Source organism: Syngnathoides biaculeatus, chromosome 2 (genome assembly GCF_019802595.1).
Source record: "Syngnathoides biaculeatus isolate LvHL_M chromosome 2, ASM1980259v1, whole genome shotgun sequence".
Lineage (NCBI taxonomy): Eukaryota > Metazoa > Chordata > Actinopteri > Syngnathiformes > Syngnathidae > Syngnathoides > Syngnathoides biaculeatus.
The window spans coordinates 7,843,555-7,856,080 of record NC_084641.1 but is presented as its reverse complement, the minus strand read 5'-3'; the positions used below and the strand labels follow the sequence as shown (position 1 = coordinate 7,856,080).

At 41.2% G+C, this 12,526-nt stretch overlaps 1 long non-coding RNA gene and 1 other non-coding gene across 6 annotated transcripts in view; one reads left to right on the top strand and one right to left on the bottom strand.

The window, feature by feature from the left end:
- LOC133506283 (uncharacterized) overlaps positions 1 to 12,526 on the bottom strand; it is a 45,391-nt gene that overhangs the window by 13,199 nt on the left and 19,666 nt on the right. The gene's annotated exons all lie outside the window — the stretch shown is intronic.
- trnai-gau (transfer RNA isoleucine (anticodon GAU)) lies at positions 1,123 to 1,195 on the top strand. Its single transcript has one exon. It is a non-coding gene; the product is annotated as a tRNA-Ile (tRNA).

Here is a 12,526-nt window from a genome sequence, read left to right as displayed (position 1 = left end):
TGTCTTGTTTTGGTTACATACAATGTAAAATACCATTTATGGACTATATACTGTCATTTTATTCTTGAATTATAAAGAGATATTATTTTTGGCTAATGTGTATTTTTTTCTTTTTGTTTGTTTTTTTTTTTACTTCAGAGAGGGTCAAGAGAAGTTACTACACTCACTTGCAAAACATACTGAATGATACAAAAAAGAAAAAAATGCATGTTGTATCTTACTTGGTATGAACTACATAAAGAAATTAAGACATGTAGAAGGAAAGAAATAAAATGTGTATGGTTTCTGTGGAGGATTATTGCTTAAGATCCCCGGCAACTCCAAGTTTTCATAAGTGAGATAAAAAATACAATGTATATGCAAGAAGTCTGACTATCCAATTGAATTAATCACACATCATTTTTCATTATTGGCAGTCAGTGAGGATACAGTTGTGTGTGCATCCAGAATTCTATGATGTAGGGGAGCTCTGATTACACACACTATTTGGAAACAAAGGAACAGACACATGAAATCAAGATCCTGCATCCAATCACTTCCATGGAACACTACCTTCAGAGATGAAATTGTAAATGTCAGTCAGCAAACAGGCGACATCAATCAGATATGACTGATGACGAGGAGGCGGCAAGGTTTCACATCTCCATCTGGACAACAGACAGGCTCGGCCCATGTAGATTGGGTGTCATTTAACCGTGAGCCTCACAATGACAAATTCATTGAATAGGCCGATTGCCGTAATGACAGTAATAGAGCGGCCTGATGTCACACTACAAAATAGCACTTTGGTTGAGGTGGGGATACGAGAAGCTTTATTCCCCGTGTCTAAAGGTGCTCATTTTGTCCGACAGCAGTTTCCCTACGATCAAGTATGTTTTTAATTTTCTTGCCTCATTTTGCCCATCTCTGGACTGTTGGTGTGAAAGGCCGAGAATTGACAGCACCAACGTGTCCTTCCCCTGGCCTTAATCATTAGTCTGCAAACATGCTGAGCTCGGATTCGCCATCTGAATGTAACTTTTCTTGCTATCAATTTGATTTTTGATACATATATGGCACATATACACAAAGAACTGTACCTACACACTCATATTCACACACATCACATAAGTACATCCCCAAGGCCCTGTAGCTCAGTGGTTAGAGCACTGGTTTGATAAACCAGGGGTTGTGGGTTCGTATCCCACTGGGGCCTCCACTCCCTGAGAAGGGTTGCGTCAGGGAGGGCATCCGGCGTAAAAATTGTGCCAAACATATGTGCGTTCATCTGAGATGACACGCTGTGGCGACCCCGAAAGGGACAAGCCGAAAGAAACTTACTTTTTACATAAGTACATCCCCAACCCTAATGGAGATACATGGTACGGAAGATTGATGAATGATAATAATAATAATAACAATCATCATCATCATCATCATAACTACAACAACAACAAGAATAATACCATTATGCATATTGAATAGTAAATTGACATACTCTGATATTAACATTCATGCATCTACTTGATGCAGCCAAAGTACAATTTATTTCCAAGAAAGAACTCATTTGGTTTATTAAAAGTATGGCAAATATGATTGGCTACTGATTCGACTATGTTGTGATTCTGAGTAAAAACAAGAACAAAAACTCAAGTAACAAGTAACAAAGCAGCCAGTTGCTCTCTTTTCTCGTTTTACACAAACACCGCGACTGCGGTTGAGAAAGCAAAAGAGAGACCGTAAATAGGAGGCCAGCTTGCTAGAATGGGCCTTTATGTGCGTCCGATTGACATATTGGCCGCGCCTGAATCAAGCGATGAGATGGATGATTGGCTGACGTCTTTTTTTTTGTTTTTTTTGGCACGCCTTCATGCGATTGACCAAAACTGCCTCGATCGACACATTCAGCACCCCTGCTGTAGACTATCACACGATTCATCTCTTTGAAATGCACGCTGCACAATTGTCATTGCACTGGTCTATAACGCACTTTGTATAATCTTCACATAATATGATGCACTCTACCTGCTGTAAATGCTAGAAGACTTTGCATCTTTGCACAACTGTGACTCTTATAAGGAATTGTTCCTATTAATTGAATGTCTATTGTTCTTTGTTCTTGTTAGTTGGTTTGTTCTTCTTCTCAGTACTTAACATGAATGTCGTACTAGGGCGGCACCGAGTGCCGGTGACAAATTTCCTTGTGTGTTGGCACATAGTCGGCCATTAAATCCGATTATGATGTTGCATTGTTGATAACACTAATAACATTATTTAGATTGTTTTACTTTAATGTAAGTAATTTCGACAGGGGGAGAATGTAGATTCATAATCTTAAAAAGTCAAAATCCTCGTTAAGTGAGCAGATCCAGGCATTAGTTATAATAAATGTGATGAGATGTGATATTCATTTTTTGTTGAACCACTATTTTGTATGCAGGGATGAGAATGACCAATTTGGAAAAACACTGAAAATGTCTGCTTTCTGGGGGGGGGGTTATAAAACACACTGTTAAATGTTGACCTCTGGTTGCTTCTAACAGTGTAAATACAGGGCAATCATAATATTTTAAAAACTTAAAATATGACCAAAATAATTTTGCCAAACTTCAGACATAAAAATGTAGACTTAGTGAAATTTATATAAAATAGGTTGCACTTATAAGTTATACTTTAGAAATAAGTACACACATATATATATATATATATGAGAGAGAGATCATGAAATATAAAAGTAAGCGATAAAATGCGTGATCTACATATAGGCCTAATCGTATTTCAATTATATAATATTTGAGAAATTTACGTCCAACTTACTTTTGTGTTTCCTGGTTTGGAGATGCTCCTGGATAAGTGCACAGCACTTTGCCGAGAATGTCCACTTTTTGTATGTGTTCGGTCAGACATGTTGAGACCGTTTTCATTCCTATCTGCAGGGTTATTCTTTTTTTCAAGCCATGCCCACCTGAAACAGTTTGTTACCCCATGGTCTTTATCAATTTCCCTGGCACGATCTTCATCTTTTGCTCCAAGGCTTGCGCCATCCTGGAACGTGCAGACCGCTCGATAATATATATGCCGTGTAAACACATTGCTTCTCTTAGAAATGTTAGCGTCAGAGTGAAAATACCGATGAAATACCGCCAAATGCTCCTGGAAATTGGAATGCTGTCATTTTTCTAAACACCAAATTTAATACAAACAGAGAGGAATGCCGTAAACAGATAGCAATGCCATTTTCCGCTATCATAGCTGTGACTAATTTCACGATGAGCGCTGTCGATAAATGCTAGCAGCCGGTCTTGATGGTCTTGATACCCATCAACCTCCTTTTCTGAACTTTCCCAGGTGAGAAGATTATGTGGTTGGGGTTGTGTCATTTTACTCAAATTGCCCAAACCTGACAACTCACAGTGTGCATAAATGCCGTACCCCTCCCCCCCTAAAATTTTCTCAATGAATCTACACCCTTCACAACAATGACATTTTAAGCTGAAAAAACTCAGAATGCCGCGAATCCGCGAAAAATTCTCATCCCTGTGTATGGGAAGGATATGTGTTTATAGAAAAAAAAGTTAAGCAAAAGCAGCTGATAGGATATATATATATATATATGATATGTATATCATATAAAGTGTACTGAAACAGACATACCCATCAACCTCCTTTTCTGAACTTTCCCAGGTGAGAAGATTATGTGGTTGGGGTTGTGTCATTTTCCTCAAATTGCCCAAACCTGACAACTCAGAGTGTGCATCTTTGAGTATGTCTGTGTGTGTGCCAAACTTGTACAGTCGTGGCAGTTTGCATATCTGGCGTACGGGTTTGTGTTTGTTTTCCCTGCCACAAACGGGAGTACCGACAGTGAAAAGGTTGGCGCTCAGTGTCGGTGGACCTCTAATTTGTTCCGCCATGGCAGGAGTGGGCTAATGCAGCACACCTGCTATCACTGTACCATCATTAGCTGGTGCAACGCAGCAAAAAGGTCAAACATAAACAGCGAGATCACACAGCAGTGGAATGGGAAAAAAGAAAAAGCCAGCATGTGTGAGGGAGATAGCGCAAGAGAGAGAGGGTCACTAATGTGGGGATGATGAGTGGGCGTGAGCTGCCCAGGCACCAAGTGAAGCATGATGGGAACACTTCACACACCCAGGACGCTTGTGTCTGATCTTGGCAAATAAGCCTCAATGCAAAGGCATTTTGACTGCAAATGTGTGCGTAGGAACCCTCACAAACAAACAACAGCAAGGTAAATGTGGCTTCATTTACTTCCATTATATCTGACATGAAGCGAAGATACCGAGAATACATGATTAGTCAAGATCCATCTTGAAAACACATCTGCTTGAATGACAGCACTGGAGCGACTAAACTTAGAAAACCCCACTCTCTGGAAGACTATACTACCTTTCACCCAGCAGTTCATCTTTTTGCCAAAAAGGTGTTTAGGCACTCCCCTAATGAACTGAAGACTCAGTCAGGAATTAAACTCTCGGCCTTAGTTCACATTGAATCTTGGGCAAGACTCTTTCTTAAGTTCCTTAAGGTGGTCTTAGATGAGTTTGATGTGGAAGAAGTTGAGAGCCCTGACATCAAGCCCTTCGAACACCCACAGGCTGAACAAAGATTGTAAGCCATAATCTATGATCTCTGACCTTACAAATGCTCTTCTGGTCAAGTGGATAGAAATTGGAAGCTTAAATAACTGAACGCATTGCACTGCTTAAGAAAGTTCTGGTAAACAGCTTAATGTGTTCCACTATTTACGTAAAACCGCAATGCTAATGTTCAATATTTGAGGAACAAAAGGTCATTTAAGATTGAATTGCACCTAGTGGAGTCAATTCAGATTTAATTCGTATGATTAGTCTTTTAACCGAGGCTGCTGCCACAAAGATGTGACTGCATCTAGATTAGCTTCTTGCTTTGTTCACGTCAAAAAGTCACACAGGTGCTCTTCTTGGGGTGGGGGGTGGGGGGGGTGGGGGCACAACAGTAAATAAAAAGTGAGGCTGAGATGCAGCCATATTTCTGTCACTTGAGAGTGGGCTGCAAACTCCATCGGTCCCACGACCACAGCCCTTGGAGATGGAGACTCTGCATTGTGACATTGCATAGCTTTGGACAATCTGCGTGAGATATCCCCTGAAATGCAACCACATACCTGCCATTGAGGTAGTTGATCTACTAATGTATTCACAAGTGTTCAACAAGAAAAATATGACGGAGACAGGCACAATTACTTGGGCTTTTTAAGCTACATTAACTCTCTCGCCTATTATGTAGTGAAAGCTGCTCATTGGCTTTGAGGGCCTGTAAAAGGAAATTAAAAGGAGTGTGCTATTTGGTGTGATGTGTAATCATGAATACATTTCAAATAAATGCAGTGACACTACATTTAAAAGCTCAGGGAATGTGAGTTTGCATCTCACGGAGGACATCCATGCTGTGCAGGAAAATTCATTTAAACATTGTGGCTGAAAGAGAACCTCACAGATGCAAAGGGCAAAACCATCAACCAGAAAAGGACATAATTGAAAATGCATATCGTTGGTGTCGGGTCCAAACTTCCGATGTCCAAATTTATATTTTTTACATACAGTCTTAATACATTCTCCCTTTTTTTTTTCATTTTTTATTTTTTTACTATTAACTATTTACTAACTATTTACTATTAGGAATGCACAGAGCCTACAACTGAGTGTAGGGACTTTGAATGTTGGGACTATGACAGGAAAAGCTCAGGAGTTGGTTGACATGATTATTAGGAGAAAGGTTGATATTCTGTGCATCCAAGAGAGCAGGTGGAAAGGTAGTAAGGCTAGAAGTTTGGGAGCAGGGTTTAAATTATTCTACCACGGAGTAGATGGGAAGAGAAATGGAGTAGGGGTTATTTTAAAGGAAGAGCTGGCTAAGAATGTCTTGGAGGTGAAAAGAGTATCAGATCGAGTGATGAGACTAAAATTTGAAATTGAGGGTGTTATGTATAATGTGGTTAGCGGCTATGCACCACAGGTAGGATGTGACCTAGAGTTGAAAGAGAAATTCTGGAAGGAACTAGATGAAGTAGTTCTGAGCATCCCAGACAGCGAGAGAGTTGTGATTGGTGCAGATTGTAATGGACATATTGGTAAAGGAAACAGGGGCGATGAAGAAGTGATGGTAAGTACGGCATCCAGGAAAGGAACTTTGAAGGGCAGATGGTGGTGGACTTTGCAAAAATGATGGAGATGGCTGTAGTGAACACTTATTTCCAGAAGAGGGAGGAACATATAGTGACCTACAAGAGCGGAGGTAGAACCACACAGGTAGATTATATTTTGTGCAGACGATGTAATCTGAAGGAGGTTACTGACTGTAAAGTAGTGGTAGGGGAGAGTGTAGCTCGACAGCATAGGATGGTAGTATGTAGGATGATTCTGGTGGTGGGTAGGAAGATTAAGAAGACAAAGGTAGAGCAGAGAACCATGTGGTGGAAGCTGAGAAAGGAAGAATGTTGTGCGGCCTTCCGGAAAGAGGTGAGACAGGCTCTCGATGGACAACCGAAGCTCCCGGAAGACTGGACGACGACAGCCAAGGTGATCACAGAGACAGGCAGGAGAGTATTTGGTGTGTCATTTGGTAGGAAAGGGGAGAAGGAGACTTGGTGGTGGAACCCCAAAATACAGGGAGTCATAAAAGGAAAGAGATTAGCGAAGAAGAAGTGGGATACTGAGAGGACTGAGGAGAGGCGAAAGGAGTACATCGAGATGCGACGTAGGGCAAAGGTAGATGTGGCAAAGGCTAAACAAGAGGCATATGAAGACATGTACACCAGATTGGACACGAAAGAAGGAGAAAAGGATCTCTGCAGGTTGGCCAGACAGAGGGATAGAGATGGGAAGGATGTGCAGAAGGATAGGGTGATTCAGGATAGAGATGAAAATGTGTTGACTGGTGCCGGTAGTGTGCTAAATAGATGGAAAGAATACTTTGAGAAGTTGATGAATGAAGAAAATGAGAGAGAAGGAAGAGTTGAAGAGGCAAGAGTGAAGGACCAGGAAGTGGAAATGATTACTAAGGGGGAAGTCAGAAAGGCACTACAAAGGATGAAAAATGGAAAGGCAGTTGGTCCTGATGACATAACCGTAGAGGTATGGAAGCAATTTGGAAAGATGGCTGTGGAGTTTTTGACCAACTTATTCAACAGAATACTAGCGGGCGAAAAGATGCCTGAAGAATGGAGGAAAAGTGTTCTAGTTCCCATTTTTAAGACCAGAGGGGATGTTCAGAGCTGTGGGAACTATAGAGGAATAAAGTTGATGAGCCACACAATGAAGTTATGGGAAAGAGTAGTGGAGGCTAGACTCAGGACAGAAGTAAGTATCTGCGAGCAACAGTATGGTTTCATGCCTAGAAAGAGTACCACAGATGCATTATTTGCCTTGAGGATGCTCGTGGAAAAGTACAGAGAAGGTCAGAAGGAGCTACATTGTGTCTTTGTGGATCTAGAGAAAGCCTATGACAGAGTACCAAGAGAGGAACTGTGGTACTGCATGCGTAAGTCTGGTGTGGCAGAGAAGTATGTTAAAATAGTACAGGACATGTATGATGGCAGCAGAACAATGGTGAGGTGTGCCTTAGGTGTGACAGAGGAATTTAAGGTGGAGGTGGGACTGCATCAGGGATCAGCTCTGAGCCCCTCCCTGATTGCGGTAGAAATAGATGGGCTGACAGACGAGGTTGGATTGGAATCCCCTTGGACCATGATGTTCGCAGATGATATTGTGGTCTGCAGTTAAAGCAGGGAGCAGGCGGAGGAACAATTGGAAAGATGTAGGTACGCACTGGAAAGGAGAGGAATGAAGATGAGCCGAAGTAAAACAGAATATATGTGCGTGAATGAGAAAAGTGGACGGGGAAGAGTGAGGCTACAGGGAGAAGAGATAGCGAGGGTGGACGACTTCAAATACTTTGGGTCAACAATCCAGAGCAATGGTGAGCGTGGTAAGGAAGTGAAGAAACGGGTCCAAGCAGGTTGGAACAGCTGGCGAAAGGTGTCTGGTGTGTTATGTGACAGAAGAGTGTCTGCTAGGATGAAGGGCAAAGTTTACAAAACAGTGGTGAGGCCGGCCATGATGTACGGATTAGAGACGGTGGCACTGAAGAAACAACAGGAAGCTGAACTGGAGGTGGCAGAAATGAAGATGTTGAGGTTCTCGCTCGGAGTGACCAGGTTGGATAGGATTAGAAATGAGCTCATTAGAGGGACAGCCAAAGCTGGATGTTTTGGAGACAAGATTCGAGAGAGCAGACTTCGATGGTTTGGACATGTTCAGAGGCGAGAGAGTGAGTATATTGGTAGAAGGATGCTGAGGATGGAGCTCCCAGGCAAAAGAGCGAGAGGAAGACCAAAGAGAAGGTTTATGGATGTGGTGAGGGAAGACATGAGGGCAGTTGGGGTTAGAGAGGAAGATGCAGGAGATAGGCTAAGATGGCGGATGATGACACGGTGTGGCGACCCCTAACGGGACAAGCCGAAAGGAAAAGAAGAAGAAGAAGAAGATTTTTTTACTATTATTGACTATTGCATTGAAAATGACTTGTTCTCTTAGGAAATGTAATAATGGCTCATTTTTGAGTGAGAAAATTTGTCCATGTCTATATGTGCCCTGCAACTGACTGGTGATGAGTTCAGGTTGTAGTTCGAATTTCGCCCAGAGTCAGCTAAAATAGGCTCTAGCACCCCGTGACAATGAACAGGATTAGTAGTGTTGAGAGTGGATGGATGGATGCATGAATAGATAGATGAATTGATGAATGGATAGATGGATTGATGTTGCAAATGCAAGTAACTTCATAATAAAACATTGTCCTATTTCTATTACTAAAGTATGCAGTTAGGTATTTCGCTATGTCCTACAAACCAAAAAATGCATCTTGCCTAAAGTATCATGCAACGCCCACGCAAGGAGCGTGCCAATGGTGAGTTGGATGGCTCCACTGACACTTGGCCTGCCACTGGCAATTGGAAGCAGTCGGGGGTTACTGTACTTCAAGACAGGTGTAGCAGTTTTGGGTACGTCCAATAGGCTATTGCCTTGTGCCATGCGGCGTGTGCAGAACTACAAGACCGAGACACTTAATGTAATGTTAATTGTTTATAGTATTCACAAGCAGAAGAAGTGAGCTAACAAGCTCAGTTGATTGCAGGGTCATCTCAAACATCAGGGCCTCACTTTGCATTGTTGTTGCGTGGTTCCCTGCATGACCGAGACATTTAAAGCAAAGTCAACGGTTTATTGAACACAACGGTAAACCTATTCAACCTGTAGCTGACTTGACACTAGTGCGGACGGACATATTTGAAAGGTGGAGGGCTCATTACTGCTGCCTTCAGAAGACACGCCCACACAGTCCTCCAGCTCGAGGGTGGGCCTTGTTTTTCAACATTGAAAATTGTAACTTGTACATTGTTTCAGTACCTGAGTAACTGGTTCCTTTTTTTTTTCCCTCCTTGCATCTGGGACAAGGTAGAGGACCATGCGACGCGCAACAAACTGAAAAACAGCTTTTATCCACACGCTGTCACTGCTTTACTATGTTCCCTAGCCAACACTGAGGCTGGCGGACTGATGACTGAGTAGAACATTTGATCACTGAACACTTTGTTTTTCCACTAAAATAGTCATTGTATGCAGGAGTGTCAGTTTTTTATTCCTTATAATCAATATTTAGAGCAATTTTAAATACTACCATTCAATTCATTCAAATTTGGCAGACTTGTCAAAAATACTGCTCTCTGTCAAATTCACAAGAGATTTTATTGCTCCGTCTGCACTCTGTTTGATGAAATAAAAATTCTGTTACACACGGAAAAGTGGAAATATTCATGACCCTTGACCAAATGTTTTTTTTTATACTCTCGGCAAAATTTAATTTAGAAAATAAATTAAAAAAATATGCACAAAATATGAACAGAACAAAAATGTGCTTTGTATCACGTCATTTATATAAATTTGTTTGTTGTTAATTTATGTAAGTTAATTCAAACATCTTTCTATTGCGATATACAGTAAATGGATGGATGCCACACGTTCATAATGGGTGCATGCACCAACTAACAAATGTGTGAGGTTAAACTTTAGGTCAAAATGAGAGTTAATTAATTGAAACTCAACAAAGGTCTCAAAATACAATGTAATTGTTCCCAATACACATAGAAAACGAGTCATATTTCTTCCAACAGCATATTAATTGGTACCACACCTGCAAAGGTGAAATATTATCGATGACACTACCCAAAGTGCTTTTTCTACAATCTGAAAAAAATGAATAAATAAATTAAGGTTGGCATACCACTTCTAACTGCTGAAGTCATGACGAATCGGCTACAACTAAAACTCAACAGGGAGATTATAATCTGCCTTGACAAATCACAAATTCACAACAGACATATTCATCATATTTAATTTATATTTATTTTAGATAAGACTTTTCAGAAGTGAAATTAATCACTTTTCAAAAATTAATTTAAATATATAGCATATTTGTACATTCTAAAATCTTATTCACCATAATACCAAGCCTATCTCACATCAATGAAGACTTAAACATTCACCAGATATACAATATGTGTGGCTATATATGGACCAGTCTGATTGTAACGTGTTTCAAACACAAGCAAGTGCACCCATGACTTTGCAGCTGTTCTTGTGGTGTCTGTTGTGCAAGTTGGCAGTTATTAATAACTTACAGGATGGTGATAAAATATTTCCCATCAAAATTGCACACTTCTAATGAAATATATGCGTGCTCTTACATGAGCAATGTTCCTCGCCCCTGGCCCACCATTATCAAAGGTTCTGGGGACAGAATCCAGTGTAAGCGTGCCCCAGCATGGTACAAATTGCAGTGTGCCCCTCGATTGTTTAGGTGTACTATTATATTTTGGTTTGATAATCTGCATCACTGACTCAGTACTTTTTTTTTTTTAAACATATACACTAGATGAATCAACTCATACTCATTTTTTATTTATTTATTTTAGGAAAGGCAGCGTTAAAGTGTGTCAGTTATGGTAATGTAATGTAATATAAAGCTAATGGAACAGCTATTACCCTCCGGTCACATCACTACTAGCAAGCTGCCCATAATTTAAATGTGGGGGTGAGCAGGGTAAGAATGACCTGTATCCCGTGCACTAGAAAGCTAGCATTTCATGCGGCTATTGTTAATAAAAAAAAAAAAAAACAATAATTGTTCTCCCATGCGTACTGTTGGTGTAGTGTGTCAGCAGTGCCAAGACTCTTGTGAAAAAATCCAAACATGTGGGTGTTTTACAAGTAGCAACAAACAATTTAACACCAATGTGGGGAAATGTTGATTTTTTTTTTTAGAGTGGGTTCAATGTGACTGTATGCGATAGGCATGTCTTTTTAAACAGTCGTGACTAGAAATTTTGGTACCCCAACAGTACCAATATTTTTGGGCATGACTACACGTTCTATATATTCCTATATATTGTGTGTCCCTCGCTCTGTTCGATTTATGACACGCTGCACAGAAAGTTTTTGCCATCTGTTGAGTTGTCATATCGGCAAAAGTACAGACGACAGTAATGTAAAGTACTGCATGGGTCTTTTTTTTCCAACTGCCCAGTGTATACCAGTCTTCTTCTTCTTCTTTTCCGTTCGGCTTGTCCCATTAGGGGTCGCCACAGCGTGTCATCTTTTGCCATCTTAGCCTATCTTCTGCATCTTCCTCTCTAACCCCAACTCCCCTCATGTCTTCCCTCACCACATCCGTAAACCTTCTCTTTGGTCTTCCTCTCGCTCTTTTGCCTGGCAGCTTCTTCCTCAGCACCCTACCACCAATATACTCACTCTCTCGCCTCTGAACATGTCCAAACCATCGAAGTCTGCTCTTCTCTCGAATCTTGTCAGCAAAACATCCAACTTTGTCTGTCCCTCTAATGAGCTCATTTCTAGTCCTATCCAACCTGCTCACTCCGAGCGAGAACCTCAACATCTTCATTTCTGCTACCTCCAGTTCAGCTTCCTGTTGTTTCTTCAGTGCCACCGTCTCTAATCCGTACATCATGGTCGGCCTCACCACTGTTTTGTAAACTTTGCCCTTCATCCTAGCAGAGACTCTTCTGTCACATAACACACCAGACACCTTTCGCCAGCTGTTCCAACCTGCTTGGACCCGTTTCTTCACTTCCTTACCACACTCACCATTGCTCTGGATTGTTGACCCTAAATATTTGAAGTCATCCACCCTCGCTATCTCTTCTCCCTGTAGCCTCACTCTTTCCCCTCCACTTTTCTTAATCACCCACATATATTCTGTTTTACTTTGGCTAATCTTCATTCCTCTCCTTTCCAGTGAATGTCTCCATCTTTCTAATTGTTCCTCTGCATGCTCCCAGCTTTCACTGAATATCACAATATCATCTGCGAACATCATGGTCCAAGGGGATTCCAGGCTAACCTCATCTGTCAGCCTATCCATTACCACTGCAAATAGGAAGGGGCTCAGAGCTGATCCCTGATGCAGTCCC